The sequence below is a fragment of the Salmo salar genome, unplaced genomic scaffold (assembly GCF_905237065.1).
Source record: "Salmo salar unplaced genomic scaffold, Ssal_v3.1, whole genome shotgun sequence".
In the NCBI taxonomy this organism is placed as follows: domain Eukaryota; kingdom Metazoa; phylum Chordata; class Actinopteri; order Salmoniformes; family Salmonidae; genus Salmo; species Salmo salar.
The window spans coordinates 27131-41316 of NW_025549285.1; the positions used below are offsets into that span (position 1 = coordinate 27131).

The 14186-nt window shown below is 51.1% G+C and overlaps 4 non-coding genes and 4 pseudogenes across 4 annotated transcripts; all 8 read right to left on the reverse strand.

Moving 5' to 3' along the window:
* Positions 1–1744: 1744 nt before the first annotated feature.
* Positions 1745–1861, reverse strand: LOC123736255 (U5 spliceosomal RNA). Its single transcript, XR_006766017.1, has one exon. It is a non-coding gene; the product is annotated as a U5 spliceosomal RNA (small nuclear RNA).
* A 635-nt stretch (positions 1862–2496) lies between these two features.
* LOC123736246 (uncharacterized) lies at positions 2497–2673 on the reverse strand (annotated as a pseudogene).
* A 2749-nt stretch (positions 2674–5422) lies between these two features.
* LOC123736257 (U5 spliceosomal RNA) lies at positions 5423–5539 on the reverse strand. The gene has a single exon (XR_006766018.1). It is a non-coding gene; the product is annotated as a U5 spliceosomal RNA (small nuclear RNA).
* Positions 5540–6270: 731 nt separating this feature from the next.
* On the reverse strand, positions 6271–6448 carry LOC123736242 (uncharacterized; annotated as a pseudogene).
* Positions 6449–8795: 2347 nt separating this feature from the next.
* On the reverse strand, positions 8796–8912 carry LOC123736249 (U5 spliceosomal RNA). The gene has a single exon (XR_006766012.1). It is a non-coding gene; the product is annotated as a U5 spliceosomal RNA (small nuclear RNA).
* Positions 8913–9625: 713 nt separating this feature from the next.
* Positions 9626–9801, reverse strand: LOC123736227 (uncharacterized; annotated as a pseudogene).
* A 2353-nt stretch (positions 9802–12154) lies between these two features.
* LOC123736258 (U5 spliceosomal RNA) lies at positions 12155–12271 on the reverse strand. Its single transcript, XR_006766019.1, has one exon. It is a non-coding gene; the product is annotated as a U5 spliceosomal RNA (small nuclear RNA).
* A 720-nt stretch (positions 12272–12991) lies between these two features.
* Positions 12992–13160, reverse strand: LOC123736239 (uncharacterized; annotated as a pseudogene).
* Between the last annotated feature and the right edge of the window lie 1026 nt (positions 13161–14186).

The window sequence follows — 14186 nt, forward strand, 5'->3', positions numbered from 1 at the left end:
GAAGCCCTTCCCATAGGGAAGGGCTAAGATGCAGTTTACCTGCGCGGGATGGAAACCGAGCTCTTTCTGGAGGAATTTTCTGGAGAAATCCAATCGGGATAACTCCATTATTTTCCCTCCCTTCTCCTTTAAGAGGAGGCGCACTGCATGGTGCCTCCTCATGCCAACCTGTGCTGCTGACATGATGGAGGCCCACTCCCTTTACAGCCCAACACCGGTGAAAAAGGGGGAGGGGAAGGGAAAAAGGGAGGGAAAGGAAGGGGGGGGGAGAGGGGTTGGGTGTGGGGGTTGGGAAGAAGGAAAGGGGTGTAAGACACCCGAGGAAGCTGGCAGGCTCGGCCAGACTAAGCTAACCGGGCCTACCAGCACCACGGGACACACAACAACCTATCTAGCACAGCACCAAACTAATCTTATTAACAATGGGAAGGAACACTAGGAGGGGAATTTTTTGTTTTATATTTTCCACAAGAGGGAGAGGCACAAAAGGGAGAGACAAAAATTAAACCACACAACCAAACTAAGGCTAGAAAGCTAGCAGGCCCCGCCAGCAGGCCAGGCTAAGCCTACCAGCTGGCAGGCCCACCAGCCAAGAGGCCTTACAACAAAAACAAACACGGCGCACCAACCAAAAGGGAAGACAAACTAGGGGGTAAGACTAACAATGCACAAGACTAACAAAACAAATTAATTAAAGTAAAAGGGGAACAAGGGGGTAAGGGAGAAAAAGGGACACACTGACTAACAAACACCTGCCCAAACTTGAGGGACACGAAGGCTAGCAGGCCTCACCAGCAGGCCAGGCTATGCTAACCAGCTAGCAGGCTAGCCAGCAAAAGGTCCCTCAGTTGGCAACACAAATAACAAGAAACAGAAAAAAACTAAGGATACAAAGGGGATGGGGGTAAAGAAAAAAAAACAGTCAAACAATGCCTGCCACGCCTAAGGGGCAGGCTAGCAGGCCAAGCTAAAGCTAGCAGGCCGACAAGCCAGAAAGCCACCCCAGCTAGCAGACAACACACAACTGAAGACAATGGGAGGAGCTAAGGAGGGGACTATAGGATACACAGGGGAGGAGAGATGCAAAACAGGACAAGCAGGGGAAAAACACAAATAAATTAAATAACTAAGGAAAAAAGACCAGAGGGCCTTTAAACTCACCCTACAGGTGCTGGTGCACCTGTAGTCCACCACCAAAACCACCACCTAACCCAGGACAAAGAATAAACAAGGGTGAGACAAAAAAAAACAACAATAATGACAATAAATAATGATTTGACAAAAATAAATAGCACAATTTCCCGGGCGCCCTCCGGCCTACGATCGCTTCTCTGATCAAGTGCAGCACTGACAAGGTAACTACACTTGATCTGAGCCAAAAGGCCGAGAAGCGATAACCCACAAATTGACCCCTGCACCCGCCGGGCCCCCGGGGGCCTCGGCAGACCTCATCGGTTTGGCAAAAGTTGGCTCCTCCTCACCCAACGCTTCCCTGGTGACAGGCGGGTGTGTTTTTTTTTAAAAGTCGCTAATGCGTCGTTAGGTCACTAGCTCTTTAATCCTAGTGCGACTATTTGTTCAATGCCCGGCAAATACACCAGTCATCGTCGGGCTTGAACTCAATTGCCCGAGCGACTACTTTGAGTGGAAAAAATACGCCGGTCGGTCAGCCGGCTTCAAGTCAAACGCCTGAGCAAAAAGTCTCGGCGTCATCTCTGTCAATTTCTCTTGAAACAAGATACCGGGCTCTGCCAGAAGCAAAGCCCTTCCAAAAATACGTTGAACTCGTAAGTGTTCCTCTCCACGGAAGTCTTTAGTAAAAGGCGAAAGGCTTGTGCGTAATGAAGAGAAACCAGAGTCGTATGGAAGTCAGAGGTCGGGGCCCGAGACACACACGGTGCACTCTAGGCCGGGTCCCGGCGGGTGGTCCCCGAACCCACTCTTCCAAGTTTTCGAGGGCTGTGGGTAAAAAGTCACAGACAGACAGACAGACAGACAGACAGACAGACAGACAGACAGACAGACAGACAGACAGACAGACAGACAGACAGACAGACAGACAGACAATCCTGGTGAAGTGATTGTATTTTTGGGGGGGGCTCAAAAACACACACACACACAATCCTGGTGAAGTGATTGTATTTTTGGGGGGCTCAAAACACACACACACACACACACACACACACACACACACACACACACACACACACACACACACACACACACAATCCTGGTGAAGTGATTGTATTTTTTGGGGGGGGCTCAAAAACACACACACACACACACACACACACACACACACACACACACTCCTGGCCAATGTATTTTTTTTTTTTTTTTTTTTTAAGTAAAATGGCGGGAAAACGGGGGACCCCCATGAAGGGGGCTTCGCACTTGTTTCAGTTTGGATGATTCTTCTTTTTTCATTCCTTCTCTTCTTCTGCTAGCTGTTTTACATAGATTTGGTGTATTTCTTTTTCCTTGACAATGGGAGAAAAGTGTTGCACCATTCCCGGAGGTACTGCAATACCGGGTCGATGCGTGGAGCGGACGGAGCAAGCCCCATTTCCGACTCCCTGTTCGAAAAATCCATTTAATATGTAGTCCCCCGATGGGGACGTATCGGATATTAAACTGATAAGAACAGATTTTTTTTTTTTTTATAAAATATATTTATTACGTTCAATGCCTTTCAATACAAAACCATTTATCAATCAAAAATCATATCTAGGCATTTTTAAACTATAACACAAACACTAAACCCCAAAACAAAGACTCGTCTTCCCTTCCCTTCCACCTACAAACCAAAACCCATACCCACATCAAATACCTTAAGAAACTCACCCTATACTCCCGACCGACGGGACGCCTCCTCCACTCCTGACGCTCCTCCGTCGGCCACCATCCCCTCTCCCCTGAAAACACCACCAATACCCGGCACACCCACACTCTGTGTCTTGTGCCCCCACTCAAATCCACCACCCCCTCCTCCGGGCTCCGGCTCGAGCACCCCATGTCCCCAAACAGGAAACTTTCTCCTTCCTCCATTCCCCATTCCTTGGCCATGCCTGGTAGGTCCAGCTCTGCCAGGGGTGTAAAAGAACATGAAGAAGAGGGAGCCCACGAGGGCCCTGCAACCTCTCCTTCCTGCCCTTCCCCCACCCCCTTTTACCACCCTTCTTCCTCCTGCTGCCCGGTCGCTCCCCCTTCTTTGGCCTCTTTATAGGTGGAGGACGCAGCCAGGGAACATCCCTTTCTGCGTCCGTCAGCCCCCCCCTCGCTTCGTTCATATTGTCCGGCAGCCCCCCCACCATCTCCCTCAGCTCCTCCACCCGTGATCTCACCTCTTTACTGTCCCCCCACTCCTTCACTCCTTCTCCTACTGGTCCCGCCACCACTGCCTTCTCTGTCTCCTCCCTTTCTGTCTCTTTCTTCTCCACCACCTTCTTCCCTGTCTCCTTCCTTTCTGTCTCTTTCTTCTCCACCACCTTCTTCCCTGTCTCCTTCCTTTCTGTCTCTTTCTCCTCCACCACCTTCTTCCCTGTCTCCTTCCTTTCTGTCTCTTTCTCCTCCACCACCTTCTTCCCTCTCTCCTTCCTTTCTGTCTCTTTCTCCTCCACCACCTTCTTCCCTGTCTCCTTCCTTTCTGTCTCTTTCTTCTCCACCACCTTCTTCCCTGTCTCCTTCCTTTCTGTCTCTTTCTCCTCCACCACCTTCTTCCCTGTCTCCTTCCTTTCTGTCTCTTTCTCCTCCACCACCTTCTTCCCTCTCTCCTTCCTTTCTGTCTCTTTCTCCTCCACCACCTTCTTCCCTGTCTCCTTCCTTTCTATCTCTTTCTTCTCCACCGCCGTCTTCCCAGTCTCCTCCCTCTCTGTTGCCTTCTCCGTCTCCTTCCTCTCCACAGCCGTCTTCTCTGGCCCCTTCACTCTCCTGTCTCCTTCCTCCTCCTGCTCTCCTTCAGCCTTCTGCCCTTCCGTTTCCACTATGCTGTTGTCTTCTTTTTCTTTTTCTCCTCCCGCTTCCGTTTTCTCCTCCTCTTCCACCCGTGTGTCCGCTCCCTCTGTTCCAGTACTCAGTTCTTGGTCCCTCCTTCTACCCCCATCCCCGGCTCTCGTTCCCCCCCAGCTGCAGACGCGTATGACCCTTGACGCGCCGGGCATTCACGCCACAGGTGCGTCAGCATGCCACACCTGTGACATGCCTTCGGCGCGTCACAGTCCCTCGCCTCGTGCTCTGCAGATCCACAATACCTGCACTTCTTTATGCTGCACGAGGCGAGGACGTGGCCGTAGGCCATACAACGCCTGCAGTACGGAGGCTGACGGGCATAATGCAACGTCCCCCTGTCAGCCCCCAGGGAGAACATTGCCGGAGGATGGAGGTATCCACCCAATCCTTTTGGGTCCTCTCTTAGGAGGGCCTGGAAACCCCTCCTCCCGGTCCAAAAACCCAAAGAGTCCTTGAGGTGCCTTCCTGAGGAGACACTATCCATGTATCTCCCCAGAAAGGCCCTCACCTCCTCGTCCTTCACGTAAGGGTTGTAAATGTTCACATTCACAACCCTGAAATTACTCTTCGCCAAGCTGGTCACCAAGTAATGAGACACCGGCCTCTCTGCTTGCACTTCTCTCGCCCTTCTGAGAACGTCATCGTGCTTCACTTCAGTGTGTAGCGCCACATCGTATGCCCCCTCCAAAGGGTTGTCTTGGAGGCAGAACACATCCTCCACCGTCAGTCCAAGGATCTCAATCAAAATGGTCCTCCCAAACTCATCTCTGCCAATTGGCTCCGTCGCCTTATCCTTCCAGGCAAACCGCACCGTGTTCGCCAGCCCCATCCTAGGGACTGGCCTCCATGTAGAAGCCTGCGCCATCTCCGCAAAGAAAATTGGCGCACTCGCCTCCGCTTTCTTCAAAAAGAAAACTGAAAAAGAGCGGCAAAATAAACCAACCGTGAATCCAAATACCAAAACAACAAACTTTCCTCCCTCCTGCCTTCCTTCGACCTTTTGGCTCAGCGGGCTTTGGGGCACCTCGGTACCAAGCTTGATCTGAGCCAAAAGGCCGAGAAGCGATAACCCACAAATTGACCCCTGCACCCGCCGGGCCCCGGGGGCCTCGGCAGACCTCATCGGTTTGGCAAAAGTTGGCTCCTCCTCACCCAACGCTTCCCTGGTGACAGGCGGGTGTGTTTTTTTTAAAAGTCGCTAATGCGTCGTTAGGTCACTAGCTCTTTAATCCTAGTGCGACTATTTGTTCAATGCCCGGCAAATACACCAGTCATCGTCGGGCTTGAACTCAATTGCCCGAGCGACTACTTTGAGTGGAAAAAATACGCCGGTCGGTCAGCCGGCTTCAAGTCAAACGCCTGAGCAAAAAGTCTCGGCGTCATCTCTGTCAATTTCTCTTGAAACAAGATACCGGGCTCTGCCAGAAGCAAAGCCCTTCCAAAAATACGTTGAACTCGTAAGTGTTCCTCTCCACGGAAGTCTTTAGTAAAAGGCGAAAGGCTTGTGCGTAATGAAGAGAAACCAGAGTCGTATGGAAGTCAGAGGTCGGGGCCCGAGACACACACGGTGCACTCTAGGCCGGGTCCCCGCGGGTGGTCCCCGAACCCACTCTTCCAAGTTTTCGAGGGCTGTGGGTAAAAAGTCACAGACAGACAGACAGACAGACAGACAGACAGACAGACAGACAGACAGACAGACAGACAGACAGACAGACAGACAATCCTGGTGAAGTGATTGTATTTTTGGGGGGGCTCAAAAACACACACACACACAATCCTGGTGAAGTGATTGTATTTTTGGGGGGGCTCAAAAACACACACACACACACACACACACACACACACACACACACACACACACACACACACACACACACACAATCCTGGTGAAGTGATTGTATTTTTGGGGGGCTCAAAAACACACACACACACACACACACACACACACACACACACACACACACACACACACACACACACAAACAATCCTGGTGAAGTGATTGTATTTTTTGGGGGGGGCTCAAAAACACACACACACACACACACACACACACACACACACACACACACACACTCCTGGCCAATGTATTTTTTTTTTTTTTTTTTTTTTTAAGTAAAATGGCGGGAAAACGGGGGACCCCCATGAAGGGGGCTTCGCACTTGTTTCAGTTTGGATGATTCTTCTTTTTTCATTCCTTCTCTTCTTCTGCTAGCTGTTTTACATAGATTTGGTGTATTTCTTTTTCCTTGACAATGGGAGAAAAGTGTTGCACCATTCCCGGAGGTACTGCAATACCGGTCGATGCGTGGAGCGGACGGAGCAAGCCCCATTTCCGACTCCCTGTTCGAAAAATCCATTTAATATGTAGTCCCCCGATGGGGGACGTATCAGATATTAAACTGATAAGAACAGATTTTTTTTTTTTTTTACAAAATATATTTATTACTTTCTATGCCGTTCAATACAAAACCATATATTCCAATCAAAATCATAACTAGGCATTTATAATAATTACACAAACCAAAAACCCTTAAACAAAGACCCAGGAAAACATCTTCCCTCCCCTTCTCACCTACAAACCAAACCCATACTAACAACAAAAAAATCCAAATAAACTCACCCCATCCTCCCGACCGACGGGGACGCCTCCTCCACTCCTGACGCTCCGCCGTCGGCCACCATCCCCTCTCCCCTGGATACAGAATCAGTGCCCGGCACAAGCGAACACTCTGTCTTGTGCCCCCCACTTAAATCTATCACCCCGCCCTCCTCCTGACTCTGGCCCGAGCACCCCATGCCCTCAAACAAAAAATTACCACCTTCCTCCGTCCCCCAACCCTGGGCAATGCCTGGAAGGTCCAGCTCAGCCAGGGGTGTAAAAGAGCATGAAGAGGAGGGAGCCCATGAGGGCCCCGCATCCTCTCCCCCCTGCCCTACCCCCCCCTTACCAGCCTTCCTCCTCCTGCTGTCCTTACGCTCCCACTTTTTAGGTCTTTTTATCGGTGGAGGGCGCAGCCAGGGAACATCCCTATCTGCGTCCGTCAGGCCCCCCACCGCGTCATTCACCGTGTCCGTCAGCCCCCCTACCATCTCCCTCAGCTCCTCTACTCGTGATCTTACCTCTTTACTGTCCCCCCACTCCTTTACTCCCTCTCCTTCTGGTCCCGCCACCACTGCCTTCTCTGTCTCCTCTCTTTCTCTCTCTTTCTCTTCCACCGCCGTCTTCCCTGTCTCCTCCCTCTCTATTGCCTTCTCCGTCCCCTTCTTCTCCACCACCGTCTTCTCCAGCCCCTCCACCCTCCTGTCTCTTTCCTCCTCCTGCTCCTCCTCTCCTTCAGCCTTCCGTCCTTCTGGTTCCACCAAGTCCCTTTCTTTCTTTCTCTCTTCTCCCGCTGCCGCTCTTTCCTTCTCCTCCCGCACTGTGTCCTTTTCCTCCGTGCCTTTTCTTTCCTCTTGTCCCTCTCCTCTTCTTCCCCATCCTCCGCTCTCGCTCCCCCCGCTGCAGACGCGTATGACCTCTGACGCGCCGGGCATTCACGCCACAGGTGCGTCTGCATGCCACACCCGTGACATGCCTTCGGCGCGTCACAGTTCCTCGCCTCGTGCTCGGCAGATCCACAAAATCTGCATTTCTTCCTGTGCTGCACGAGGCGAGGATATGACCGTAGGCCATACAGCGCCTGCAAAACGGGGGCTGACGTGCGTAGAACAACGTCCCCCGGTCAGCCCCCAGGGAGAACATCGCAGGAGGATGGAGGTAGCCACCCTGCCCCTTGGGTCCTCCCTGAGGAGTGCCTGGAAACCTCTCTTCGGCCATCCCAGAACCCCAGGGAGTCCCTGAGGAGCCTTGCCGTTGATACATGTTGTCCATATAGCGCCCCAGGAAAGGCCCTCACATCTTCTTCCTTCACGTGCGGGTTGTATATCTTACGGTGACCACCCTAAAATTGGTTTTAGCTAGGCTGGTCACCGCATAGTAGCACAAAGGTCTACTCCTTCTCCATCTCTCTCGTCATCCTCAGTACTTCCTCATGCCGCTTCTCCGTCTGTAACGTAACCTCAAAAGCTCCTTCCCTCGGATTGTCCTGGAGGCATAAAACGTCCTTTACCTCAAGTTTCAGTAAACCCAACAATATGGTTCTTCCGAAAGTTTCCCTTCCCAATGGCTCCATCTCTTTGTTCTTCCACGCAAACCTCACCGTGTTCGACAGTCCGACTCCAGGTATCTTCTCATGACGCGCCATTTCCGAGAAAAAAATGGCCCTTTCAATCAATGAAAAAACAGAAAACTCTCCAAAAGGAAGCCAATGAACAACAAAAACGTGGAAAAAACTCTGTCAAAAACCTTTCCGCCCTTCTTCCTTCGACCTTTTGGCTCAGCGGGCTCTGGGGCACCTCGGTACCAAGCTTGATCTGAGCCAAAAGGCCGAGAAGCGATAACCCACAAATTGACCCCTGCACCCGCCGGTCCCCCGGGGCCTCGGCAGACCTCATCGGTTTGGCAAAAGTTGGCTCCTCCTCACCCAACGCTTCCCTGGTGACAGGCGGGTGTGTTTTTTTTAAAAGTCGCTAATGCGTCGTTAGGTCACTAGCTCTTTAATCCTAGTGCGACTATTTGTTCAATGCCCGGCAAATACACCAGTCATCGTCGGGCTTGAACTCAATTGCCCGAGCGACTACTTTGAGTGGAAAAAAATACGCAGGTCGGTCAGCCGGCTTCAAGTCAAACGCCTGAGAAAAAAGTCTCGGCGTCATCTCTGTCAATTTCTCTTGAAACAAGATACAGGGCTCTGCCAGAAGCAAAGCCCTTACAAAAATACGTTGAACTCGTAAGTGTTCCTCTCCACGGAAGTCTTTAGTAAAAGGCGAAAGGCTTGTGCGTAATGAAGAGAAACCAGAGTCGTATGGAAGTCAGAGGTCGGGGCCCGAGACACACACGGTGCACTCTAGGCCGGGTCCCGCGGGTGGTCCCCGAACCCACTCTTCCAAGTTTTCGAGGGCTGTGGGTAAAAAGTCACAGACAGACAGACAGACATACAGACAGACAGACAGACAGACAGACAGACAGAGAGACAGAGAGACATACAATCCTGTTGATGTGATTGTATTTTTGGGGGGGCTCAAAAACACACACACACACAATCCTGGTGAAGTGATTGTATTTTTGGGGGGCTCAAAACACACACACACACACACACACACACACACACACACACACACACACACACACACACACACACACACACACACACAATCCTGGTGAAGTGATTGTATTTTTGGGGGGCTCAAAACACACACACACACACACACACACACACACACACACACACACACACACACACAAACAATCCTGGTGAAGTGATTGTATTTTTGGGGGGCTCAAAAAAAACACACACACACACACACACACACACACACACACACACTCCTGGCCAATGTATTTTTTTTTTTTTTTTTTTTTTTTTAAGTAAAATGGCGGGAAAACGGGGGACCCCCATGAAGGGGGCTTCGCACTTGTTTCAGTTTGGATGATTCTTCTTTTTTCATTCCTTCTCTTCTTCTGCTAGCTGTTTTACATAGATTTGGTGTATTTCTTTTTCCTTGACAATGGGAGAAAAGTGTTGCACCATTCCCGGAGGTACTGCAATACCGGGTCGATGCGTGGAGCGGACGGAGCAAGCCCCATTTCCGACTCCCTGTTCGAAAAATCCATTTAATATGTAGTCCCCCGATGGGGGACGTATCAGATATTAAACTGATAAGAACAGATTTTTTTTTTTTACAAAATATATTTATTACTTTCTATGCCGTTCAATACAAAACCATATATTCCAATCAAAATCATAACTAGGCATTTATAATAATTACACAAACCAAAACCCTTAAACAAAGACCCAGGAAAACATCTTCCCTCCCCTTCTCACCTACAAACCAAACCCATACTAACAACAAAAAATCCAAATAAACTCACCCCATCCTCCCGACCGACGGGACGCCTCCTCCACTCCTGACGCTCCGCCGTCGGCCACCATCCCCTCTCCCCTGTATACAGAATCAGTGCCCGGCACAAGCGAACACTCTGTCTTGTGCCCCCACTTAAATCTATCACCCCGCCCTCCTCCTGACTCTGGCCCGAGCACCCCATGCCCTCAAACAAAAAATTACCACCTTCCTCCGTCCCCCAACCCTGGGCAATGCCTGGAAGGTCCAGCTCAGCCAGGGGTGTAAAGAGCATGAAGAGGAGGGAGCCCATGAGGGCCCCGCATCCTCTCCCCCTGCCCTACCCCCCTTACCAGCCTTCCTCCTCCTGCTGTCCTTACGCTCCCACTTTTTAGGTCTTTTTATCGGTGGAGGGCGCAGCCAGGGAACATCCCTATCTGCGTCCGTCAGCCCCCCCACCGCGTCATTCACCGTGTCCGTCAGCCCCCCTACCATCTCCCTCAGCTCCTCTACTCGTGATCTTACCTCTTTACTGTCCCCCCACTCCTTTACTCCCTCTCCTTCTGGTCCCGCCACCACTGCCTTCTCTGTCTCCTCTCTTTCTCTCTCTTTCTCTTCCTCCGCCGTCTTCCCTGTCTCCTCCCTCTCTATTGCCTTCTCCGTCCCCTTCTTCTCCACCACCGTCTTCTCCAGACCCTCCACCCTCCTGTCTCTTTCCTCCTCCTGCTCCTCCTCTCCTTCAGCCTTCCGTCCTTCTGGTTCCACCAAGTCCCTTTCTTTCTTTCTCTCTTCTCCCGCTGCCGCTCTTTCCTTCTCCTCCCGCACTGTGTCCTTTTCCTCCGTGCCTTTTCTTTCCTCTTGTCCCTCTCCTCTTCTTCCCCCATCCTCCGCTCTCGCTCCCCCCCCCGCTGCAGACGCGTATGACCTCTGACGCGCCGGACATTCACGCCACAGGTGCGTCTGCATGCCACACCCGTGACATGCCTTCGGCGCGTCACAGTCCCTCGCCTCGTGCTCGGCAGATCCACAAAATCTGCATTTTCCTGTGCTGCACGAGGCGAGGATATGACCGTAGGCCATACAACGCCTGCAAAACGGGGGCTGACGTGCGTAGAACAACGTCCCCCGGTCAGCCCCCAGGGAGAACATCGCAGGAGGATGGAGGTAGCCACCCTGTCCCTTAGGGTCTTCCCTGAGAAGTGCCTGAAAACCTCGCCTTCGGCCATCCCAGAACCCCAGTGAGTCCTTGAGGAGCCTTGCCGTTGAGACATGTTGTCCATATAGCTCCCCAGGAAAGGCCCTCACATCTTCATCCTTCACGTGCGGGTTGTATATCTTACGGTGACCACAAACCTAAAATTGTTTTTAGCTAGGCTGGTCACCGCATAGTAACACAAAGGTCTCTCCTTCTCCATCTCTCTCGTCATCCTCAGTACTTCCTCATGCCTCTTCTCCTTCTGTAACGTCACCTCAAAAGCTCCTTCCCTCAGGATTGTCCTGGAGGCATAAAACGTCCTTCACCCCAAGCTTCAGTATCCCCAACAATATGGTTCTTCCGAAAGTTTCCCTTCCCAATGGCTCCATCTCTTTGTTCTTCCATGTAAACCTTACCGTATTCGACAGTCCGACTCCAGGTATCTTCTCATGACGCGCCATTTCCGAGAAAAAAATGGCCCTTTCAATCAATGAAAAAAACAGAAAAACTCTCCAAAAGGAAGCCAATGAACAACCAAAAAACGTGAAAAAACTCTGTCAAAAAACCTTTACCGCCCTTCTTCCTTCGACCTTTTGGCTCAGCGGGCTCTGGGGCACCTCGGTACCAAGCTTGATCTGAGCCAAAAGGCCGAGAAGCGATAACCCACAAATTGACCCCTGCACCCGCCGGGCCCCCGGGGGCCTCGGCAGACCTCATCGGTTTGGCAAAAGTTGGCTCCTCCTCACCCAACGCTTCCCTGGTGACAGGCGGGTGTGTTTTTTTTTAAAAGTCGCTAATGCGTCGTTAGGTCACTAGCTCTTTAATCCTAGTGCGACTATTTGTTCAATGCCCGGCAAATACACCAGTCATCGTCGGGCTTGAACTCAATTGCCCGAGCGACTACTTTGAGTGGAAAAAAATACGCCGGTCGGTCAGCCGGCTTCAAGTCAAACGCCTGAGCAAAAAGTCTCGGCGTCATCTCTGTCAATTTCTCTTGAAACAAGATACCGGGCTCTGCCAGAAGCAAAGCCCTTCCAAAAATACGTTGAACTCGTAAGTGTTCCTCTCCACGGAAGTCTTTAGTAAAAGGCGAAAGGCTTGTGCGTAATGAAGAGAAACCAGAGTCGTATGGAAGTCAGAGGTCGGGGCCCGAGACACACACGGTGCACTCTAGGCCGGGTCCCCGCGGGTGGTCCCCGAACCCACTCTTCCAAGTTTTCGAGGGCTGTGGGTAAAAAGTCACAGACAGACAGACAGACAGACAGACAGACAGACAGACAGACAGACAGACAGACAGACAGACAGACAGACAATCCTGGTGAAGTGATTGTATTTTTGGGGGGGCTCAAAACACACACACACACAATCCTGGTGAAGTGATTGTATTTTTGGGGGGCTCAAAAACACACACACACACACACACACACACACACACACACACACACACACACACACACACACACACACACACACACACAATCCTGGTGAAGTGATTGTATTTTTTGGGGGGCTCAAAAAAACACACACACACACACACACACACACACACACACACACACACACACACACAAACAATCCTGGTGAAGTGATTGTATTTTTTGGGGGCTCTAAAAACACACACACACACACACACACACACACACACACACACACACACACTCCTGGCCAATGTATTTTTATTTTTTTTTTTTTTTTTAAGTAAAATGGCGGGAAAACGGGGGACCCCCATGAAGGGGGCTTCGCACTTGTTTCAGTTTGGATGATTCTTCTTTTTTCATTCCTTCTCTTCTTCTGCTAGCTGTTTTACATAGATTTGGTGTATTTCTTTTTCCTTGACAATGGGAGAAAAGTGTTGCACCATTCCCGGAGGTACTGCAATACCGGGTCGATGCGTGGAGCGGACGGAGCAAGCCCCATTTCCGACTCCCTGTTCGAAAAATCCATTTAATATGTAGTCCCCGATGGGGGACGTATCAGATATTAAACTGATAAGAACAGATGATGATTCAAAGCTTTTATTCTAACTTTTCAAGCATTTACACAGTAAACAATTCACATGTCTTTTAACCTTTTAGTTGCCCCTATCCAAACAGAACTAGTAACAAAAAACAACCCATCAGTTTTCCAAAAACTCTGAAACCCTCTCTCTTGGAAGAGATGGGCAACCAACACCCTCCCACAACTTTTCTAGGGGGCTGCAGCAAAAATCAAATACAAACACAAGCCATCAATAAACATAAGTAATCCAAAACCCCAAAAACCTACCAACCTGCCTTCTAAACCTTAACTACCTGACCAGCCCCAACCCCCCTTTCCACCGCTCTAAGGCAGCATGGTGACCCCACTTCCTCTCCTCCCTTCTTATCCTCCCTCTCAAATCTCCCTCCACTCTCCTCACTATTCCCTCCACCCCCCAGTCTGCTCCTGACTTAACCAGGCCCTGCCTGGCATCCCACAGCCCTTTCTTAAAAAGACTGATAAGCAGCCACAACAGAAAACGATCCCTACCTACCCCCCCGCTCTCCCCACCCCTCTCTCCACCCCCCACCCATGTTAAAACAAAACCCTCCTTCACTCTCCCTAGCAACCCCTGAGCCCTGGCCCACACTACTCCTGCGAAAGCACAGTCCCAGTACATGTGGCGTATTGTCTCCTCCCCACCACAAGTTGGTCTCGGGCACTGGGGGGACCGTGCCAAGCTATGCCGGTACATGATGGATCTTACCGGCAAGCACTTGTGGAGGCTTAACCAATTTAGATCCTTAAGACGATTGTCTAGGCCCCGCGCCTGTATGGTCTCCCAGACCACAGCAGGGGTACCCACCACAGGGGGCGCACAAACGGTCCGTCTGACCTCTTCGTACAGGCGTCTGTGGTCCAAACCTACTCGGGCGACTTCAACCTCGGGATGCGCACGTAGCCACTTTGCCGCATGGCTGAAGTGCCACGGCAGCTGTTCAGCCCGAGGACCCGTGTTGGACCACACCATTATGCTTCTCGCCTGGTACGAGAAAAACACCCGCAGGAAATAACCGGAGGGAT